The sequence below is a fragment of the Suricata suricatta genome, chromosome 14, assembly GCF_006229205.1.
Source record: "Suricata suricatta isolate VVHF042 chromosome 14, meerkat_22Aug2017_6uvM2_HiC, whole genome shotgun sequence".
NCBI classification, from domain to species: Eukaryota; Metazoa; Chordata; class Mammalia; order Carnivora; family Herpestidae; genus Suricata; species Suricata suricatta.
The window spans coordinates 19,663,344-19,686,390 of NC_043713.1; the positions used below are offsets into that span (position 1 = coordinate 19,663,344).

A 23,047-nucleotide genomic window follows, 5' to 3' on the forward strand; every position below is an offset into this window, starting at 1 on the left:
AGAGACAGAGAGAGAGAGAGCACGAGCAGGGGAGGGTCAGAGAGAGAGGGAGATACAGACTCTGAAGCAGGCTCCACACTCTGAGCTAGCTGTCAGCACAGAGCCCGACATGGGGCTCGAACCCATGAACTGTGAGATCATGATCTGAGCCAAAGCCAGACACTTAACTGACTGAGCCACCCAGGCGCCCTTGGTGTTTACTTAACCTCTGATTTCTAACTTCATTTTGCCTCAATTTCTTAAAATGTGAACTGAACAGACACTGGGACCTTACATGGAAATTACTGTAACTCCCACTAATTCTTTCTTTCTATGTTAAAGGGATATTTTATGGGAAAGGACCAAATGATTTCATGTGTAATGTTTTCATATAGCCTTTATGCAAGCCCCGAAGTGCATAGAAGCCACAGCAGACTGAGTAAGCCATATTTCTGTATATAAATAGCATTGAACCCCTTTGTAAACAAAAAAATGTTGAGTATAATTATGAACATAGTGACAAATACAAAATTGTATAATTCACTTATCAAATTAAGAACAAATAAATCAATTTTAACAAAACTAAGCAGATAGGAAAGAATATAAAACACATATACATACACGTAAATAGCCATATAGCACCGTGTGCAATCATGTGCAAGTGTAAGTATAGTCTTATGCAAGCACGTGTAAAGTATAGATATATATTTGCTTAATGCTAGCTTTTTAAAAAAATTTTTTAATGTTTATTTATTTTTGAGAGAGAGAAACACAGAGTGTGAGCAGGGGAGGGTCAGAGAGAGAGGGAGACACAGAATCAGAAACAGGCTCCAGGCTCTGAGCGGCCAGCACAGATCCTGATGTGAGGCTCGAACCCATGAACCATGAGATCACGGCCTGAGCTGCAGTCGGCCGCCCAACCGACTGAGCCACCCAGGTGTCCCGCTTAATGCTAGCTTTATAATGAGCTACAAAAATAAAATGTTGTATGTACTTACCATGTAAGTATAAAGAAATATGTGCTGATTTCTTCATTTTTTCAGAACAAATTACCAAAAATACAGTGTTCTTGTTCACAACTACTCCTACCTTTTACCTCCAAACACTTCAAATTGTGATCATGTACACTCAGGAATAATTAACTATTTCTTAACTTTTTTTGCTTGCCTTTTAACCAACTATCAGGTAATTTTTCCAAGCATCCAGACTAACTGATTGATGTAATATCAGGCAAAGATGTTTTCCCCCCCAAAATGCTTCTTTGATCAAAGTAAAAATACTTTGATCAATGTGCCATTAAAAGAGATTCATAATGACACCAGTTTAAGATAAACATATCTTTTTAAAGGCATAATTTGGAAAATGATGTTGCCTTATACTTGATTGTATATACTAAAAGATAATTCTCCCCAAAACAACAATTAGAAAATTAAGATTTGGTCTTAGCAAAGAATCCTGTGCTAAGTGATTACTTTTCAAATCTATGTTTTCAAGACTATCTTAAGAAATAATCTTACATGATAATTAAATAGAACATGATCTATTTTTATTAATATGGTAAATGTTTCTAAGACTATAACAAATTTTTATTATGTCTCTAATATATACTTAAATGTTCTATTTTCAAAATGACTTGACGATGCTAAGTACCACAGCCATACAATACCTCCTGAAATATACATCACCATAAACACTAGGTTGTTTCTGTTCTGTGAATTTTGAACTACGGTTTCATTACTACTGCAGATTGAGAGAATGGAAGAAAATCCGTGCATACTTCATATAAAATATAGGCTTTGCTAGAAATATTCAGTCTATCTTAAATAAATTATACACAATTTACTATTTTAGTCATGTATTTGGTGTGTCTTGAGAGATGTTTTAAAGTAACCAACCAATAGGGGCTCCTGGGTGGCTCAGTTGGTTAAACGACCGACTCCTGATTTCAGCTCAGGTCATGATCTCATGACTTGTAGGTTTGAGCCCCGCATCAGGCAGTGCACAGCCTGCTTGAGAGTCTCTCTCTCTTTCTCTGTCTTTCACCTACCCTCTCTATCTTTCTCAAAAATAAATAAATGTACATTAAACAATAAAGTAACTGGGGCACCTGGGAGGCTCAGTCGGTTAAGTGTCCGACTTCGGTTCAGGTCATGATCTCACAGTTCGTGGGTTTGAGCCCCGCTTCAGGCTCTGTTCTGACAGCTAGCTGGGAGCCAGGATCCTGACTTCAGATTCTGTATCTCTCTCTTTCTCTGAGCCTCCCTTGCTCATGCTCTCTCTCTCTGTCTCTCAAAAATAAATAAAAAACATTAAAAATTTTTTAAACAATAAAGGAACTGATAAAAGAATACACAATCAGAATGAAGATACAAAATTAATAAGAATTCATTTCCTTGCATTTCTCCACCTATAAAAGGTGATAAATATTAGCTTCTTGGTATAAGGCATTCAAACCAATGCATGTCTTGGTGAGAGTTCAAAAAAGTCAAAGGGGTCAAATACTCACAACAGTGGTGACAGTATATAGGGTCTGTGTGCAATAGCCTGGAGTGGCTCTAATGGTAACTTTCTAATCACGTGACTGAATGTGGTTAGGCTTGTAACCCTAGTCCTAAACTAGCTTGTTCTAAAGTGGGCAACAAAATATCAAACCTAGGAAAAGCAATCTTACAAGTAAGATTTGGTCTTAGCAAAGAATCCTGTGCTAAGTGATTACTTTTCAAATCTATGTTTTCAAGACTATCTTAAGAAATAATCTTACATGATAATTAAATAGAACATGATCTATTTTTATTAATACGGTAAATGTTTCTAAGACTATAACAAATTTTTATCATGTCTCTAATATATACTTAAATGTTCTATTTCCAAAATGACTTGACGATGCTAAGTACCACAGCCATACAACTTGCTAATTTCTACAAGCAAAAAGTTGAGAAAACGTGTATGGGAATGGACTGTGAGGGTGATGGCACCACAGAAGAAGGAGCACAATTTCACAACGGGATGAATCGATAAATATGAATGCCCAGGATAACATGTAGTATTTTAATTAAGAAGGCTTACAGTGTTTTCTCAGTTTGATAAAATTCAAACCTAGAGTAAGCCCTGTCTTAATGCAAAGAACCACCCTCGCTCGCTAGGAAGGACGCTGCTACATTAAAAATACATTTAGAATGTTTTCTTCCTACATTTTCCCAAAAGATCAGGTAGGTATTTTCCAGGATAATTGGCATTGGGGAGCAAGAACCTTTCTGGAATAGAACGTTGACTCTCAGGTGTCACTAATGACTGAATAACAAGAAAGTCACTGAAATTCAAAGATGAGAGCCAGGGTTTATGGCTTAATCACATTCTACTTCACAGTAGACTTAATAGGAGTCTCAAATCCAACCCATGTATAGTTTGCCATTTTTTCCTTAACATATAGGTAAAGGTCAATATGATAGAAAGATTAATTTCTAAATTTCTGATACTGAAACTATACAGCACAAACCTAGAGAATACATCCAAAGAGATAGGTATTCTTGGAACAAACTGCAGATATTAGTGCCACTTTGCTATTATGAATTTGAATGACGTGAATAAAGAAGGTGATTCCTATCACATTTCCACCTGATTCTCTACACTGACCTGTGTAGAGGGTAAATGGATCTTCAATAATGACAATGAATATCTAAAAGCTTAATCAGATGGTGCTTTCCATTTTAATTAATGCAACTGATCAAAGGGGTACAGATTCTAATATACTTGGTATATTTGGCAGGTGGCTCTAAGTCATTTATGTACTGAATTACCTGCAAAGATCTCCATTTGAACCAGGTTTTAGACAAAGCGTTTCTGCTTCTTGTACTGTCTGCCCAGCGGATTTATATGATAAGATGTATCTGCAGTAGAATAGGGTGCTCTTAGAGACTTGGGCATTTCTGAGCAGAGAGATCATTGTGGAAGCCTCTAAGTATAAAATTATAGAAGTGGGGCTTTCCCCACGTTCTGGACAGAGTAAGATGAGTAAGAATTCTAAATCAAAAGGCTTAGGTTTTGCTTCAAGGTCTGCCAAAAGACATGGATGTGTCTTTGATCTTACATGTTAAATACACAGGATTTTAAAATAATTTCTTTGCGTATGAAAATTTCACATGTCTGATATCACTATAGGTATCCAAAGAATGAAGGTTTGCTGAATGAATCAACAAATAAAGGAATCTGTTCACTCCCTTGAATTCACCCTAGCAAGGAGGTTTTTAAGAAAAGGGATTGGAGTCTCATATCCATTCTGTGCTTTATATTTCAGCGAATCTGATTTTTCATAACTGAAATATTAAAAGTCGGAAAAAATATTTATGTAAACGATTCAAAGTGGTATATACCGGATTCTCAAAGTAGATGTGCTTTGCAATAAAATTGCTAGTAGCAAATTAAGGAAACTCCTTGAGGCATAATGCTACAAATGTGTGTATTTCTTCTCAGTGAAAATTACAATGAGAAACTTTGACTGGCTCACAGTAGTTACTATAATCTTATGTCACAATTAAAGGTAAACATATTGCCAACTCTGCCTCTTACCATTTAACAAGATAAATAAGTCACAGAAATGCCTCGTCTATAACTGGGCGCCCTCAGCCTTACCTTGACTCATTAGTGCCAAAACCGGATTTGTAACAATCAGAAAGTACACTGCCCAAACTTGCATGTAAGGACCTAAGATCTTTTAATAACAAGCAGATGGAATTTAGAAAGGAGTAAAGAAAAGCCTTCCAAGGTCATTCTCGTCACAGACAAGGACCACGGAGCCCTAGAGGAAAGAGCCACAACTGACATCAACATGAGAACAAAGTATTAGCATATCCCTATGCCCTGACATCTCGTTTCTTCTCTGAATTATGCCAATTAAAGGCATAATTGCCGAGAAAGACAGAGGACATAGGCCTCTTAATTCAGTCTATTCCCCATGCTGAGACTTAGAATTATCATTTGCAGCAAGATGGTAAATAAATGTCATAAGTTTTAGTTTTATTTGTCATTATTTCATGTGTTTATTACATGTATATATGTATATATACATATGTATATATATATATGTATATGTACTTTTTCCTTATAAATCAAAGGTTAAATTATTGATTTTATTTTTAAACCACTTGAAATAAGAAAGTTATTAGCAAAAGTAATTCCTGAAAGGTCTTTGTTACTTAATTCAGACTCACAGAAACTCAAATTAAAACCATTTTTTTACATATATTTTTATTTTTCAGAGACAGAGAGAGACAGAGCACAAACAGGGGAGGGGCAGAGAGAGAGAGAGAGGGGGACACAGAATTCAAAACAGGCTCCAGGTTTTGAGCTGTCAGCACAGAGGCCAATGCAGGGCTCGAACTCACAAACCGTGAGATCATGACGTGAGCCGAAGTCAGATGCTTAATGAACTGAGCCACCCCGGTGCCCCAGAAACTCAAATTTTAAAGCAATCATCTATGTTAGAATCTCCCAAACTTTTTTCCAAGGAGCACTACATCTAGAGATACTGATAACTGTATATGTATATGTATAAGAAGAGATCCATAGTCATATTATTTAGAAAATACCATGTCTGCTACCACCTCTTAAAATTCACACCGAGTAAGGCACCTTGCTGCCTCAATTGGTAGACCACGCAACTCTTGATCTCAGAGTCGTGAGTTTAAGCCCCACGTTGGGTATAGAGCCTACTTAAAAAAAAATTCACAAAGTGAGTGCTAACATACTAAAGCCTCTGCAGTAATTTAGCCTGTCTTATCAAAGTAATTCAGCAATAAAATTTCTTTGCTCATAAAACTCCTATTTAACATCTTCTAGAAGTATTATTGCTAGAACATCTGCAAGTTTTCAACTAGTTTAATTCACTCATTCTGTAGATGAGGAAATGTAATTGCATATGACAACATAGTGAGCTCAACAACCCCTATCCTCAATTCATTTCTGTTTTCCAACCATTGATCAAAATGTTATCCTAGATCCCAAAGGTTCCGTTGAGTACATGTTTACCTTCTTTTCGCCCCCCCGCCCCCCCAAAAACCCCAGCAATGAAGGAATGAATTAGAATGGCATTAACTCGTAAGGATGACTGCAAGAGAAAGGTGCAGCAGTTATTCTGATTAGCAAGCAGATGGAAATGTGCTTTAGCAGAGTGGAGGAAATACCCACGACGACCCTCCTTGGGTGTGGGGTGCCTAGGTGGCTGAGTTGATTAAGCATCTGACTTTGGCTCAGGTCATGATCTCATGGTTTTGAGTTCGAGCCCCATATTGGGCTCTGCACTGACTTGTGCGGAGCCTGCCTGGGATTCTTTCTCTTCCTCTCTTTCTGCCCCTCCCCCTCTTGCACAGGCGCTCTCTCTCTCTCTCTCTCTCTCTCTCTCTCTCTCTCTCTCTCACACACACACACACACACACACACACACACACACACACACACAAAATAAATAAATAAATTTTAAAAAGGAAAAAAGAAAAGATCGTGGATGGGGACACGGAGAAGAATGACCCATTCTCTGGAGACAGGGAGTACTGCAAAAAGTAGGGGGTGAAGATGAAATATAAGGATTGAATACGCTCTCCATGTAGAGTGCCCCCTCTCCCACCAAACTTTAGGAAATAACTGTTTCTAAGTGACTCAGTGGGTAATGAAGCACAGTAAGGCTCACAGAAAAGTAATAAAACTTAGATTCTTCTGATGATTCATTTTTTTCATAGGAAATGCACTAGTGTCAGGTATTGAGCACTGAGTATATACAAAGAATAGACAAGACCCTGGGGATACAAAGATTACTTAACAGCAAAATTTATAGGAAAGCCTTGATCCCTGGTCTAAGGGATCTACAACTACAGTGAAGGGCTCACAAGGTTTTTCTGATTTTAAGCTACTCATTGAAGAGGTATTTAGTGAGCTCTATTAAACTTAATGAGGTCCTATGTTTAAATTTCAGAACAAATTCCATAACGTCTTCAATCCCTTGTTTCCTCTTTTATATAAAACAGCTAATAGTAACAGTAATCACCTTAGAGAGTTGCATGCATGAAAAAAACTTTGATAGATATTTTTGGTAAATATATATGTAAGAGAGCACAGTATTCCCTAGAATTAAGTATTGTTCAACCAAATTTATTGGGAGCCTACTAAGTGAGAGACCTGAGATTTTACAGGGGAACCTGAAAGCTCCACTTCACCAAAAGTGAACGGGGTATCTGGAAGGGATTATACCTGGGCAGGGGGAAGCCTTCAAGACGACACATGTGGTCACTGTCTGACTGTGGGATGGCATCCGCAGCATATTCACATGTCAAAATGTATCATATTGTGCATTCAATTATGTGAGGCTTATTTTATGTCTATTGAAATTCAATAAACCATCTAAAAAAGGAACATAAAATCACACTAGACGTATTTATCAACCCTTTAAAGACGGGTACTTGTTATCTTATTTAACTTCCCCCCCAACACTAACCCCTCAATGTGGGGTACATTGTGGGCACTTGATCCTCGATTCAGTTTGGGCAGTAAAGACCTGCATGATCAATCATAAATTAATATATTAAAAAACAAATTCACTAGTATATTGGCTTTATTTGAACAAGTTGACATGTGGCATTGTTTGTGAATGACTGATAGAGATTTTTTTTTTGAGAGAGAGAAAGCAAGGGCATGGCAGAAAGACAGCGAGAGAGAATCCCAAGCAGGCTCCTCGCTGTCAGCGCAGGGTTCGATGCAGTGTTCAAACTCAGGAACTGTGAGGCCATGACCTCAGCCGAAATCAAGAGTCAAATGCTTACCTGACTGTGCCACCCAGGGGACTCTGGTGTTCCCAAATATCCAGTTCCCAAATTATTTGAAGATATCTACTTGTTTTCAGTAATATTTTCAGATTGATATCTCAATACTTCAACCTATACATATGCCAATAAACTAGACCATTAGACTTGATTTTAGCCAAAAGGCCGAGAAGCGATAAAACTAGACCATTAGAGGAATAAAATTATGATTAGATTCTTAATTAAGAGTAAAAATTAGTTAAATGGGTGAAGGGGATTAAGGAGTGCACTTGTTGTGATGAACACAGGTGTTGTGCCGAAGTGTTGAGTCGCTATATCGTACGCCTGAAACTAATATTACACTGTACATTAACTAACTGGAATTTAAATAAAAATGTTTAAAAAGTCAATATAATATAAAATGTTGTTATTATTCATGAATGTACTTTACAAAACATTAAAGAAAGATAGCCCAATGTTTAAAGAAATTAATCTTTATGTATGATCTGTTTACTAATATTTAGACCTAATTTTTTGAGGGGTGGATAGTATCTCACACGGCATGTGTGCATATGGTCAATAGATGTGGTATTGTATTGAGGTGAATAGTTATCTTATAATCAACCATTATCTACTTAGGCATTTTTAAGATGTTCGCTCACAATTGGTTTTGACTTGTATAGCTTTGTACTAGGTAAGATGTTACATAATGATGCTTTATAATAAATCATCCCAAACTTCAGTGGTTTCAACCAATGTTATTGTCTGATTGGGAAAATTTCACTCAAAAGAGTTTATCATGTACTAATCACTCTACTAACTATCTTTTCATAGGAAAAGTTCCTCAGTGGACCCTGGGTTGCATCTTTTCATTGCAGCCTCATTTTGACATCATTGCTTTCCTTTTGCTTTCTCATTGCAATTTTTCATAGTTCCTGATCTAGTAAGGACTCTTCTCTCTTTTTATGAGCACAGCTAGATATTTAATGACTACTTTTTTTTCTGTTATTCTAATTACTACCTCATCTTAATTCTGTTATTTTAGTACGGTGAGTGTGTTTAGAAATGTTTTCCATTTGAAAATTGGAAGCTTGTCTATGTGTTTGTATGTGTACACATGATAATCATTTTACATTTTTGACTATAGTTGGAGAGAATAAATTGATTCAGTTTAGGCAGTAAAGACCTGCATGACCAATCATAAATTAATATATTTAAAAACATAATTCACTAGTATATTGGCTTTATTTGAACAGGTTGACATGTGGCATTATTTGTGGATGATCGGTGGAGATTTTCTTTTTGTTTGTTTGTTTGTTTGTTTGTTTGTTTGAAACAAAGTGAGCAGGGGCAGGACAGAAAGAGAGAGGGAGAAAGAGAATCCCAAGCAGACTCTCCACTGTCAGCATAGAGCCCAATGCATGGTTCAAACTCACGAACCATGAGGTCATGACCTGAGCTGAAATCAAGAGTCAGATGCTATTCTTAAGTGACGAAGCCACCCAGGCACTCCCTGTGCTCCTAAATATCTAGTTCTCTACTTCTGTCAGTGAAAGTTTGCACTTTCTTGTCCTCTGAAGTTTGCTTTGGTTAGGTGACTGGTTTTGGCAAATGAAATACGAACAAAGTGGTGTGTGTCACTCCCAGTCTGAAACATTCTGAGCTGGTGCATGCTCACCTCAGTGCTCAAGGAATCATGGGTGAAAATGGAAATGTCTGAGACTTCAGCAGTCTAGAGTCCTGGGCCACCCTGCAAGGTCTCCTAGACTATGTGGCCAAGACATAAGCTCCTTAGATATGGTTTCTTGTTGCCACAGCATCACTGAACTCATCCAGATGCGTACAGAGGGTGAACAGTATCTTATGCAGTAAACAGTGAACAATACTTTTGTAATTTAAGTATTTATAATGGAATATAATCAATTTTATTATTATAAGATACTATCTTAATTATGATGGAAATTTCTCTGGCTTTTGGCTAATTTTTTTTTTTAAATCAATGCTCAGCATGTTAACTAGTGCAAAAGATACAAATAGACTGGGGTCAAGAAAAAGATCTGAAAGACCAAGATCAAATACTATGTATTCCTTTACTCAGAGATAGATAATACCCCCCTGAAGTAAGAAAGTAATAAGGCAAATCTTAAGGTCTCATTTATCTTCTGAACATTTTCCCCCTTAGGTAAGATATGGGTGGGGTTTGCCAGCATGGAGGTATCCCATTTTCAGAATTCACCTGTGAGTATAGGTGTACATGCACTTGGTCAGTTCCCCACTGAATGTTTATTAAAGCATCACTAACAAGCATTGTAGATGGTACTTAAACCCCACAAAAATATCATTACTGACACACATTCACCACTAATGAGATAGCCGCTGTCAAACGATGTGTGTATTGATTGAGTTAAGCAATTAACTGATCTTGTCAAAGGTCAGGAGCTAAATGGGGTAAGTCAAATTGTTGCGGTCACCCCTGTAAAGCTTCCGGTTCCTGAGGGGGTTATGTTCTTGGGCAAAAGGTGAGGACTTCTGCAAAACTTGGCCAACAGCCCTGCTTCTTGCCAACTCCTACAAAAAAGTTTAGCCCTCATGATGCTTATCCTCAAATTCAGTAGCTGTAAACACATTCAGAGACTTTTATCTAAATACTGGGACTGCACATGATGGGTGATATCTCAAAGCAGGAAAAGAAAAGCTAAATTAAAACTACATGCCATTTCACTTAACCAAACCCCGTAAAGTGGTCCAACATTTCAGAATGAGCTCAGTATCTTCTCATCAATCCAATTGGCTCAAACCTACTCATGTTTGTTTTTAAGAGATTTAGAATATTTCTGATATTGAGCAGGTTGGTATTGATATAATTCTTTAATTTTTTGAATGCTATTTTCACCAGTCATTAACAGTTTAAACATGCTGTTAATGACTCATGTTTCTTATCCACCTAACCATCCTAGCTTGGCAGTAGCTAACAAAATGCCTTGAAAACTAATCTAACTAGGCCATTACACTTCTGAAAGGTACATTTATATAGTCTTCAGACATGTAATTCCATGTGTTATCTCTTTGAATAAGTCTGAAACTTCAAAGTTTTTGATTAATATACCAAGGCATTACATTTTAACAATTCTTCCTTTGATTTGTTTCTGTCAACATTCATTCCCATTTTTAACCCATCTTTGCCCTTAAATAAAATGTTTTTCTATATTTTAAGAGGATAATGTGGAGATAGCAAAATTCCCATTTAGTGTATAATTCTGCAAATTTGGTAAATGTATAAAGTCATTAATCAGTATCATGATCAACTTAGAGAACAGTTCCATCATCTCAAAAAATAACTCCATCCCCCACCCTGAGCCCAACCTCCCAGCAACTACCAATCTGTTTTCTGTCCCTGTGGTTTTGCTTTTTCAAGAAAGGCAAATAAATGGAATCATACAGTCTAACCTTTCTAGGATAGTTTCTTTCAGTTAGCTTAATGTAGAAGTAAGTGTGGGTTTTCCAACATGTCCTGCCCTTTCTCAAAATTCAATTTATTAATTCCTATAGCACTAAATATACATTTCTGCCTCACTTCCATAATCTAACATTTCAAATTTAGTAATTTCTAACATAAGTTATTCATACCAATCAAATCAATTTCCTCAAAGTCTATTTGAAGAAATTCCTTTCCACTTCATGCCTTTGTTCAGGTTGCATTCCCTCCTGAAATACCAAAACCGTCACTTGTTTAGACTAATTCAAATCCTTCACATATTCCTATAACCTCAGATTAGCTCCTGCCTTCTCAAATAGTTTTCTCTAAAAAATATAGCTAACAACATACCTTATGTTGGATTGATCTCATTGAATTTATTGGTCATATAATACCTGAACTGTTTCAGTTGTATTTGTGTTTCCTCACCTACCAGACCACAAGGTCCTTGAGAGCAAGATAAGGTCCCAGCATGAGAAGGTTTATATATAGATGTTCAAAGAAGTAACTTGACAATTCCTACAAAGGGGTGTTGGGAGAAGAGTAGGGGACTTGTATGCCTTTGTAAACTTGATTATTGGTGTGCAGGTAGAGTGAGATATTCAACCAACTCCTTGATGAGCTGCAAAATAAGGATGCTTGGGTTTTGTTGTTGTTGTTTTTTAATAGATAGTATGTTTAATAGGCATGGCTTCGGGGAACTGATGGAGATTGGTATTACCACTTTTGTGGATTCATTAATTGCATGAGCAATCCTGGTGACTTCTTGTTTTCCCTAGATTTAGCAACTGGAAAGAGAAAGCCAAGTTCTTAACTAAGGAGCAGAGGAGTGCAAAAAAAGTTGTTAAATGAATACTATTTCTTGGTTTAATGACTGCAAAATGGAACTTAGAATTTCCTTTGAGACACATGAGATGCAAGAGCCTTATCTAGCTAACCCAAGAAAAAGTCGCAGGTCAGTATTGTCAGTTATCAATGGTTCCCTCAGATTCCAGGGATGTTCATAGCTACTTCAAGGTGGCTAAGAACCAAGGGTATTCAAAATGAAGTACATTGACATGGCCTTGTGAGAGTCACACATTTCTTATTTTAAGAATTTTCAATCTGCAGGTACTTTGCATTTGTATCAGCAGTCTTAATATTAATCCATCATTAAAGAACCACAAAATTTTAAATATTTTAATGCCTTTATCTCAGCAGAAAATTTGTTTTCTAAAAATAGAATCAACCAGTGGTGCTTTATACTATTTTATTAAGTAAGCAGTTCTAGAAACAGTTAAGGTAAACAGACTTTGACTATTTTTTCAAAATACATTGAATAAGCAGAGACTGTCAGATAGTGATAAAAGTATACCCCATCAGCCACTGCTTTGCTCCCTAATAACTTTCTTCCTCTTTTATAGAAGTCTTAGAGACATATTTATATTTCTTCAGGTCTGTGCAGGTAAATACAACCTTGTCTCTAACACATTCTCTCATGCCTAGGCCACATTGGAAGTGAGAAACATTTCAAGGGACTGATGAAAAGAAAGTATGCTTTTTTCACATCTGAATTATTTAAACCTAATAAAAAAGAAAGAGCTTAAAGAACCATTATTATGATTATTTTCATTGTGATAATTACTATAATAATACCTATTAAGTTAGACATACATTTAAGCTCTTGAAAATATGCATGGGAAAGAAATGGTATCTAGGAGTGTCGGGAAGTTTACATTTTTCCTTTGGAGACTTATGCTTGTATATGCTTGATATCAAAGTAAATATCAAAGCAAGGAGATAAAAAGAGATACGATTACTCAAACCAAAGTCTTCTATGCCCCCCCACAAGGTAACACACAATAGCCTCCATGTCATACCCAGCTTCATCTCCCTAAGAGGTGGGTTCCAAGTCAAGCAGATGATTCAGATACCAGCACAGTTTCTAATCATTGACCTAAGGATAAGTACATTGCTTATCTGTGAGGGTCGTCAACGTTTTCAAAAACTGATTCTCCACAGAGCACAGAATGCAGGCATCAGAAACAAAAAAGGAATCAGCAGCAGTGGGTCTCATATCTCTCAAGGAAACCCCTCAGTGTAGAAGTAAATCAAATGAACTCAATACAACATTCGCTTTCATTACAATAAGTCACTGCTAGGCATTGAAATCAGCGGTTCTACAATAGACCAATTTGGGGGAAATGAGCTCATGATTTCTTATGAAATGGGTCTGTCCCAACCTAAGAGTAATAAATGAATGATTTTGAGGGAGCTGCATTTACTTATTTAATCTGCACATCTGGGGACCTTATTCTATTTTCCAATGAAGAAAAAATTAACACTTTTATGAAGCCTTACTACTTACTACTCAACATGAAATCCAAGCTCTTGAAATCTGGTCTTTGATTTAGGAGCTTAAGTTTCAAACAATAGATAAAGATACCTGCTTGCGATTATTGAGTTAGGTTTGAGATTACTTTCAGCTCTATTAATATTTTCTAAGAACTGTCTGCCCTTTATTTTCAGGGCATGATAAGACACCATCTCTAAAGTTACAAATTGCCTATGCTGGGATCCTCATGTCAAGAACTACTGAATTGCCATCTTTTCAGAGAGGGAAGTAAGTCTTCAACCACCTTGGGATAAAGACAAAACTGTTCATGGATTCTCCATGTATATGGAGCAAATCATTACCATTTATGGTTGTGACAATTGTATTTGTGCTTTGGAGATAGAACTAACACAGTACCCTGATAATTTTAAATAAAAAGACATAGATTTCCACAAGTATAGAAGGAGATAAGTGTAAAGTTTTGAACATTACACATCTCATTGATGGAAAAAATGAACCAGGAGGAAAAAGGACCTAGAGTTACAAATGTTTCTATGATGTTTTCTAATAACCTTTTGAGGACTGAATGCCATGGTGACCTCCCAGTTTACCCAAGCTTTTTGTCTTGGTACCTCTCAGAGACTTGATGAGACTTCTCCTTCTCTGCCTGTGACATCACTCAGGATAAAATGTGTGAGGGTCCTACAGAGTGCCTAGTGCACCTGGTAAGGCTTCACCACCCACTCGTTGAGATCTGAAGGAAGACACTCTTGGGTTATAGTGAGGCTGCCAGAACCACCCCCTACCTCACCAACCATGCTGCACCATATCTATCTCGACATCAGAAATCCCAACCTTTCAGAACCATTGATTTCCCCCATCCTTAAATGAACCCCAAATCCTCCTGATCATCATCTTAGTGAATATCTCTATCAGCCACAGAGTTGAACTCTAGAACCCAGGAGACACCCTTGATTCTTCTCTCTTGCTTAGCTCCCCATCTACTTCCAACAGGTTCCAAATCTATTCACTTCTATTTGTCTCTTCTCCTCCAAACGCATCAGCTCTTCCCTGAACCACTAATGTTGTTTACTAAATGGTGTCACTGCTTGAATTCTTGTCACCCTACACAGAGCTACCAGGGACATCTTTTCAAAATAATGTAAACCAGGTTCCTCTGCTTAAAAACCTCTGATGTCTACTTATTACAGTAAGGGAATAAAACCCAAACTTCTTTCAGTGTTTGCAAGGACTTATGTGACTTTTTACATCCCACTCTTGCTTCCATACTGGCCTCTTTGTTTTTTCTCTAACTGCCAACCTCCATGGTCCTTCCACCCTGGATACACTTCTTCCTGAACTTTGCCAGGCTTGCTACTCTTCATCATTTAGACCTCTGCTCAAAAGCCATCCATCATGAGGACCTCCAATTGCCTTATCTGAAATAGCCTCCTTCCCTAGTTTCTGTAATTCTCGACTCCTTTCTTTATTTTCATGATAAGCACCATCACTATGTAAAGTTGTTATTTAATTATTGTCCTACTTGCTTTGTGATTCTTTCCTCTTGTAGATATAAGTTCATAGAAGAAGGAACAGTATATTTTTATCAATGTATTTCAGTTACAGTGTTACACATAACATACACACTCAAGAAATATTAAGTTAATAAATAAATAAATAAATAAAGTGAATAAATGAATGCCCCCCTAAATCACAATGTTTATGTAAACAAAGAACTGCCCATGAAGAATTAGTAAAGCTACCACTTCTCACATGATTTCTCACCACCAATATCTCCTTTCCAAATCTGCAAATTCTCAGTCAACAGAGATTTTAGATGGGAATGACATTGAATGATGTGTATCCCTTGGATTATTTTTCTTTCTAGGTCTAGGATCTTCATGAAAGTTTTGCATAGTGGTACTACTCCAACCAGACTTTATAATCTTCAGAGGAGGCATCCCAATGTCCCCCATTCCGGTCAGGGAATTTCTCCTGATAAATTGAGCCTATACATTTAAACTTCTTTGGCCCCCTATTCCATTGAAATAACTAAAGAATTTAAAACTAAGAAAATATCTGTAGCAGCTTAGAATAAATAAAAAAGGGTAAAACCACTCAGCAAGAAACTTGAAAAACGTCAAGAGAACATTAAAATAATGGCTTTGGCCCAAGGGAAAATTTGATCCATGCTGATGAGTTTATACAATGAGTCAAGAAAAGAAAGGACACATCTGGAACATACACGAAGAGGTTTCCTTCAAGTCAAGTCTTGAATCACCACATACTGGATGCAAGAGCAGGCATTAAAACCATAGATAAAGGCCAAGAGAAAGCCTAAAGGAACAATGACAATGCCCCCAGCGTCAGCTAATTTCAATCTGCCAAAGCAAAGAAACAAAGGAAAAAACTTAGCCCAGGAGTAAAACCTCAGTGTTCTACCTCTCTGGGAATTTCTTCCCTACCGCTTACCAGTAAGTTCTGCTAAAGGGAAAGCATACTTTTCCAATGATATGGCTGGAAAAGGCAAAGGAAAGGCTTCTGTGAACCATGGTAGGGCCCGGGCTTCCCTTCACCTTCAACAACTGACCCTTGGCTTTACTCTTTATGGTCTTGCAGGTGACAGAAATGGAGACGTTGCTGTTAAGGAAATCCTGCCGTCAGAATCCTACTCAATGGGAAGGCAAAGGGACCAGGACATCCAACTATGGACGGCTCTTGACATATGTATTCTGAAGGACGGTCCACCAGCCTTCCATCTCCTTGTGCCTGCAGGTCCCAGATTCAAGCTTACCCTCCATTCTCTGCACCATCCTCTACACTCAGCAAATGAAGGGATCATTTCAATAAGGATGGTGTAAAGTGACCTGCACATTTGCTGACTGAACCCGTATTTTCAACATGTTTTAAGCAGTCCAGATCAGACATCCTAAACTCAGGCAGTGGTTCTCACATAAGGCCTATGTTTGATCTTTCCTTATGCAAGTGATCTTGGAGTGATGGCATGAAACTTTGAAAAACAGTACAATTTGATCTTTGCTTTCATCTCCACTCCTCTTGGTGAGTGTAACTTTTTTTTAAATTTACAAGACTTGGAAATACATTATAGTACTATCTAATACCATGAGTGAAGACAATGGTCATAACTAATATTAATTAGTATTCAAACAACTAGTAGCTCTTTGATAATAAGTTTGGATCATAGAATATGATCTAACAAATAAATGAAGGTTAGCAACTTAGAAGTTTCAAAACTTACCAGGCCTCTCCTTTTCAAAGCAAGTAGTGGTTTGAAATGTTGCTACTCTTGGCAATATTTTTTCCTATATTTTGAAGGCCTAACACATAGAGAAACTTCACAAGTGTAGGTTGACTTAGAATGTGACTTTCCTTTTCCTTGGCACTTACCTGAAGGGATTCATTACACTCCTACAACACGGATGGCATCAGGATGGAATGGAGAGAGTGAGCCTAGATGCCCCATGACCTTGGTTCTCATCTACGCTCTGCTAACACTGGTTCCTTGATCTCTGTATCTTCATGCTTCTGTTTCATCATCAGAAAAATGAACAGCTCTGCAACCTGATAGGTAAGGTCCCTTCCAGCCCTAACCCTTCTTGATTCTACAAGCAGATCCAGGAATAGGCTTTAATCCTGGATTCCTTAGGTTTTTCTCTCAACATCTCTTGGCCTATGAGGAGAGGTATCCATAGGTTCAACCTGTTCTGTGGTGGATAGTTAGGTTTCCTAGGAGATAAATTGCTGAGCAATAGGGAGGAGAAATGAGCTCTCAGTATGAAGCATTAATGGGAAAGAGAAGCAGAACGAACAGAGAAATGGGAAGATAAATCAATTAGGTTACAGAATAGCCCAATGATTTTCACATTAGAGCCACCTACAGAGTTTTGAACAAAATACTCAGCCTCACTGCAATCAATTAAATCAGAATCTTTCAGTGTAGGGTTAAATATTTAAACAAGGACTAAAATAATAAAACTCCTGGTACTTCTCCCGAATAGCAAGAATTGAGAATCACAAGATAAGAGGATGGTGAGAGCATCATTTGAGAAAGAAAGGAGATAATTCAGAAATGTCCTTATGCAAATGGAAATAATTTTCTTAATCTACAAACCTAAAAAATGTTAACTGTTGTTGGTTTATGAAGAAACCAAACATCACTCCTCTTAATGAGTCTGTTGGGCAGCCAGAGTGGAGGGTCACCAGAGCATATTTTAATATTTCCTCCTTAATATATTATTGGAAACTTAGGCCATTGGGACATAGGGACAGAGAGTTGTTAATATGTCACCATAAATGAGAAAGGCTGTAATTTAGACTCAACTATTCTGAAAAAAGAAGAAATGAGTGAAAGCTTTTGCATTTTTTAAAAAGTTGTGGAACTCTATAACTCATCATGAATTCTTAAAGGCCTGCACACGTACACACTCAAATGCATGTTGCTTTTCTGTATACACAGTTCATCTGCACATACATGGAAGGCTTGGAAATATAACTTCTTTTGTCAACAGAGTTCAATATTAGCCGCATCAGAAATGGACAGGACAGATAAAGCTCTACCTCCCTATTTCTGACATGGAGCAAAGACTGTAAGGATTCCTCTTAAACTCTGATGTTTTAGAACATTATCTGTCTCAGTATCTACTCAGAACCAACTTCCTTGTGATGCAGCTGTCATTACAACCACCACACTGCTACTCTGGCTTACAGGTCTACTGGAAGGACTAAGTGGTTCCTTCATGAGTACAGTTTGTCTAAACCATTGGTATAAATTGGAAGAGTATAGGAAGAGAACTTATTTTCACAGTGTTCTAATCTCTGATTATTTAAAATAACTGGAAAAAAAAGGTTAGACCTCAAATTTACTATTTTTCATCTGTGGACAGATCAGTCCATCTCCATATTTTTCCCATTAAAAGTATGGGGATGATGGTGATATAAACTGTAATAAAGACAAGAATTTAATTAATAATTTTGAAGTTAGGACCAGGTTTTGAAGCATTTAGTCTTAGAACAAGGGATCTTGAAGGTATACTTCAATTTTACTGACTCAGGCCTATAATGAGCAAGTGACAGCATGGTAGCATCACAAATTCTGTAACATTAGCCTGAAGTAGAAAATTTTAAAAAATTTAAAGATCACCCTAAAGCTCAACTTCCCCTCTGATAGAAGAATGGAAAATTTGGAAGCTGGCCCTTAGGAACTAAGGGCCTCATTTTGAAATAATTTCCTATAGTCTCTGCAGTAGGAATAGCCAAAAAAGTAACAAGCATGTATAATGGCCAGCCATATAATTCAGAGGAAATCACCATTTGCATGTCATGTACCAGGATTGCTCTCCATGTGCTGTCATTTGCATTTTTCATTATCTCATATGAAGAGAAAGAACCATGAACACAAACATACCTGAGGGGACACTAGTCCAAACTCTAGACATAAAATGATACGGAATGCTGAGGGTTGTGGTATTCTGGACTCCACATCTCTACTCTCAAGGAGGCCACCTCTGCTAGACACCAGCCGATCATTCTGTATGGGACATATTGCCAGGTCTTTTTTCAAAAGAATTAGGGGAAGAGCACTGGGTGTTATATGGAAACCAACTTGACAATAAACTATATTAAATAAAGTAGGACTTCAAGATATTTATGTGAACTCCCATTTAAAACATAGTAATAGGGGTGCCTGGGTGGCTCACTCAGCTAAGCGTCAGACTTTGGCTCAGGTCAAGATCTCCCAGTTCCTGGGTTCAAGCCCTGCATGGGGCTCTCTGCTGTGTGCCCAGAGCTTGCTTTGGATTCTCTGTCTCCCTCTCTCTGCCTCTGCCCCTTATGTGCCTGTGCAAGCTCTCTCTCTCAAAAATAAACATTAAGAAAATTTTTTAAACAATAACAGTTATTCCAATAATTTTTCAACATCCTGTGGATCAAACTAGCATATTGCTTTGTGGCTTTTTTCATAAAACTATTTTAATATTCCCAGACTGAGAATCATTCTACATGTAAGGTTCAAATCTCATTTTTTTAAAAAAGGTAAATATTTTTTTACTCAGTCAGAGCTCATGCCAGAGTTGATGGCATTTCACTAGTCCTGCTTAACTAAGTGCAAAAGGCATACGTCTTGATGAGATACTGGAGCTCATTTTGATTATTTTCAACTCTATTTAGTGAAAATTCAATCTTACTTAAATGTCAATGATAAAGGCACTCAGAAAAGTATACAATAATTATGGACACTTATATAGTGTTTTTCTGGGTTCCGAGCTCCATGTACTTTATATATATGTGGTTCATTTTATTCTTACAACAACCACCTGATAGAGGTAACATTTTTATAATCTCCATACAGAGAAACTGAAGCACAGAGATTTAAAAATCTTGTCTAACTTATCACACAGCTGGTAAGTGACAGAGCCAGACTTTGAACCCAAGTAGCTGGGCTCCGGAGACCAACCTCAATTCCTCTGCCATCCTTTCAACTTAGAAAATTAATAAATATTCATGGGACACCTGGGTGGCTCAGTCAGTTAAGTGTCCAACTCTTGACTTCGGCTCAGGTCATGATCTCACACTTCATCGGTATGAGCCCCACGTCAGTATCTCATCAGATTCTGCTTCAGATTCTCTCTGTCTTCTTCTCTCTCTCTGCCCCTCCCCCTCTCATTCTCCCTTTTTCTCTCTCTCAAAATAAATTAAAACTTAAAAAAAATTAATATTCAAATCATGTGCACCTTTATGTGCACCATGAAAATTACAGCAGAATCTCAGATGGTGTGCATTCCTGTGATGCAGTATATAGGATGATGTACTATTCCAGTTGCCATCTTCTGAACCCATAAAGAATCCCTCGTGGTGTTTTCAGTCTGATATACAAGGAAGAATCTTTCTTTATGGCAACATTTGATTTGCTTACTTGTCATTTCCAATATTTCATAATATGCTAAGGAATGAAATCAGAAGGGACAGATCATAAAGGTCATCTGATCCAAACTCCTCTTAAATTCTTCCTTTGGAAAACCAAGTAAGAATTAGAGATTCTTCTTTCCACTGACCACCAAAATTGAGACATTATATATGGGAATCCTTTTCCCTCATACTAACCTATGTTCTTTTCTTTCTTTCTACTGCAAACCACATAAAGAGGACATCTTTTCCTGAGAGGAGAAATCTCGGGGAAGAAATGAGGAGGAGTCAGATCAAATGACTTTTTCCAAAGTATGTGAAGTAGTGAAGTTGAATATTTTAAATCCAAAAGATTCTCTTTCTATTTTAATTCTTGGTTTTGGTTCAAAGGCCCAGGAATATTTCAACTATTAGTTTATCAAATGTCTATTACATTTGCATCAGGAACTCCAATAGTCTTGATTTTCACATTATAATACCAGAAGTTGACTGTTATGTTGCTTTTAATAAAAAAGGCAACTATTATACTATTGACTCTGGTGATGGTTTTACAAATCCCTTTTATTGAAATATTTTCCCTTTTATGACTACTCCTTTAGAATTCCCCTTGTTAGAAATTTGTAGAGTGAATTTTCTTCTGGCAGTAATCTAGTGGAGGGCTTCATGAGTTCCTAATTACAGCGAATGTGTTATATACTGAAGCACTAAAGAAAAATTATTTTTTGCTTTAAATATAAATAAGTATAGTAATATCAATTATAGTAATAACTAGCAGAAACAAATGAAAGGATTATTTAGAAAACCAGGGTCTATTTCATTTTTCCATTATCTTACTTGCATAAATATATTTATTTTTGCTCATTAACACAGCGTTCTTTTAAGGTCCTATGTCTTACCTTTACTCACTTGTATGATGCAATAAAGGAGTTTAGACTGTTATTCATTTTTCTCCATTTTTGTACCTGTGATGACATAAATAGCCATGTACAGAAACCAATTAGTAGGGGGCATGATCAAAACTAGTTTGTGAGTCTAATGTTCTTGGCCCATATAGAGCTGAGGTTTCTTTTTATTAATGATTTATATCCCCCTTTATAATAAGGTAAGACTATACAGTAATGAGATTTAAACACTTATATCAAATTCTAACATCTAAATGACAAATGATTAGTCACCTAAAGCCACATTCTTACAGTAATGTTCCTGTTCAAGATGTTTCTCAAAATTCCACATGTAAAAATGTTTTAAGTATCTTTGAAATATGTCTTAGCCATAAAAAGATTTTGGTATTTTGGTCTGAATTTGATATTTAGAAAAAGCCAAGAGACATTCTGAATCAAGTGTGGTAACAGAGGGGTTGAAGAAGTTGAGCCACGTCAATGTCTGTGTGGGTCACCAGTGAGCCTTGAAGAAATTTGACAAGCATTGAAGTGTTTTATAGAAATTTGTCATTATCAAAAAGGGACATAATTTTCCAGGACAATTCTTTGGCGATAACACTCATTTTTCTATATTTATTTATATACCTCCTTAAAAAATAACTTAAAAAAGTATAAATAGCTATTCTGCAATAATAAATGTTACAGCCGTCTCTAAATGGTATTTTAAGGCTGTGGGCACATTGCTCAAAAACATCTCCAAGAAAAGTTGAATGTTTTCTCTGCTGAAAAATACACCTGTAAGAATATATGCTAATTACTGGTTCTTTGATAATTGAGCTGCATTTCCCCCTCTATATGTTAAGGTGAAAGACAATCTTAATGTGCTTGTCTTCTAGCATCATGTATGATTAAAACACTGATGGTGGGTTTTTTTTTTATTTTTTTTTAAACTTCAAGCTTTATTTCTTTTTTTTAAAGTAGTTTATTGTAAATTGGTTTCCATACAACACCCAGTGCTCTTCCCCACAAGTGCCCTCCTCCAACACCACCACCTCGTTTCCCCCCTCCCCCTTCCCCTTCAACCCTCAGTTCGTTTTCAGTATTCAATAGTCTCTCGTTTTGCGTCCCTCTCTCTCCCCAACTCTCTTTCCTTCTTCCCCTCCCCGTGGTCCTCCATTAGGTTTCTCCTGTTTTCCTGTTAGACCTATGAGTGCAGACATATGGTATCTGCCCTTCTCTGCCTGACTTATTTCGCTTAGCATGACACCCTCGAGGTCCATCCACTTTCCTACAAATGGCCAGATTTTATTCTTTCTCATTGCCATGTAATACTCCATTGTGTATATATACCACATCTTGTTGATCCACTCACACTGATGGTGTTTATATAGTCAACATCCAAAATAAATTCAGACCTGGTAATGGCAGTGGATAGTGAGATCATTCAAAGTAATTGGGAAGGAATAATTTGTCACAAATATACTTCTCTTTTTTTGAAAACAGTTTCAAATGCTTCTTGGAGACTGCCTTTAAACACTGGAGCTGTTTCACTCTGGTTTATATACGTACCTGTTTTTTAATTCTTTTCTTTTAAATAAGCCATACTTCATACTTAGTTTCATGTTGTTTGTTTATGGAGATAAGCCCTTATAATATCAACAAATAGCGTGTGCATTTCTTTAACAAAATG

The 23,047-nt window shown here is 36.9% G+C and overlaps 1 protein-coding gene across 1 annotated transcript in view; it reads right to left on the reverse strand.

Annotated features, from left to right (window-relative positions):
- RAB27B (RAB27B, member RAS oncogene family) overlaps positions 1-21,392 on the reverse strand; it is a 76,896-nt gene extending 55,504 nt beyond the window's left edge. The window contains exon 1 of the mRNA XM_029922409.1: positions 21,373-21,392. The gene's annotated coding sequence lies outside the window, so the exon portion shown is untranslated. The remainder of the gene's footprint in view (positions 1-21,372) is intronic.
- Between the last annotated feature and the right edge of the window lie 1,655 nt (positions 21,393-23,047).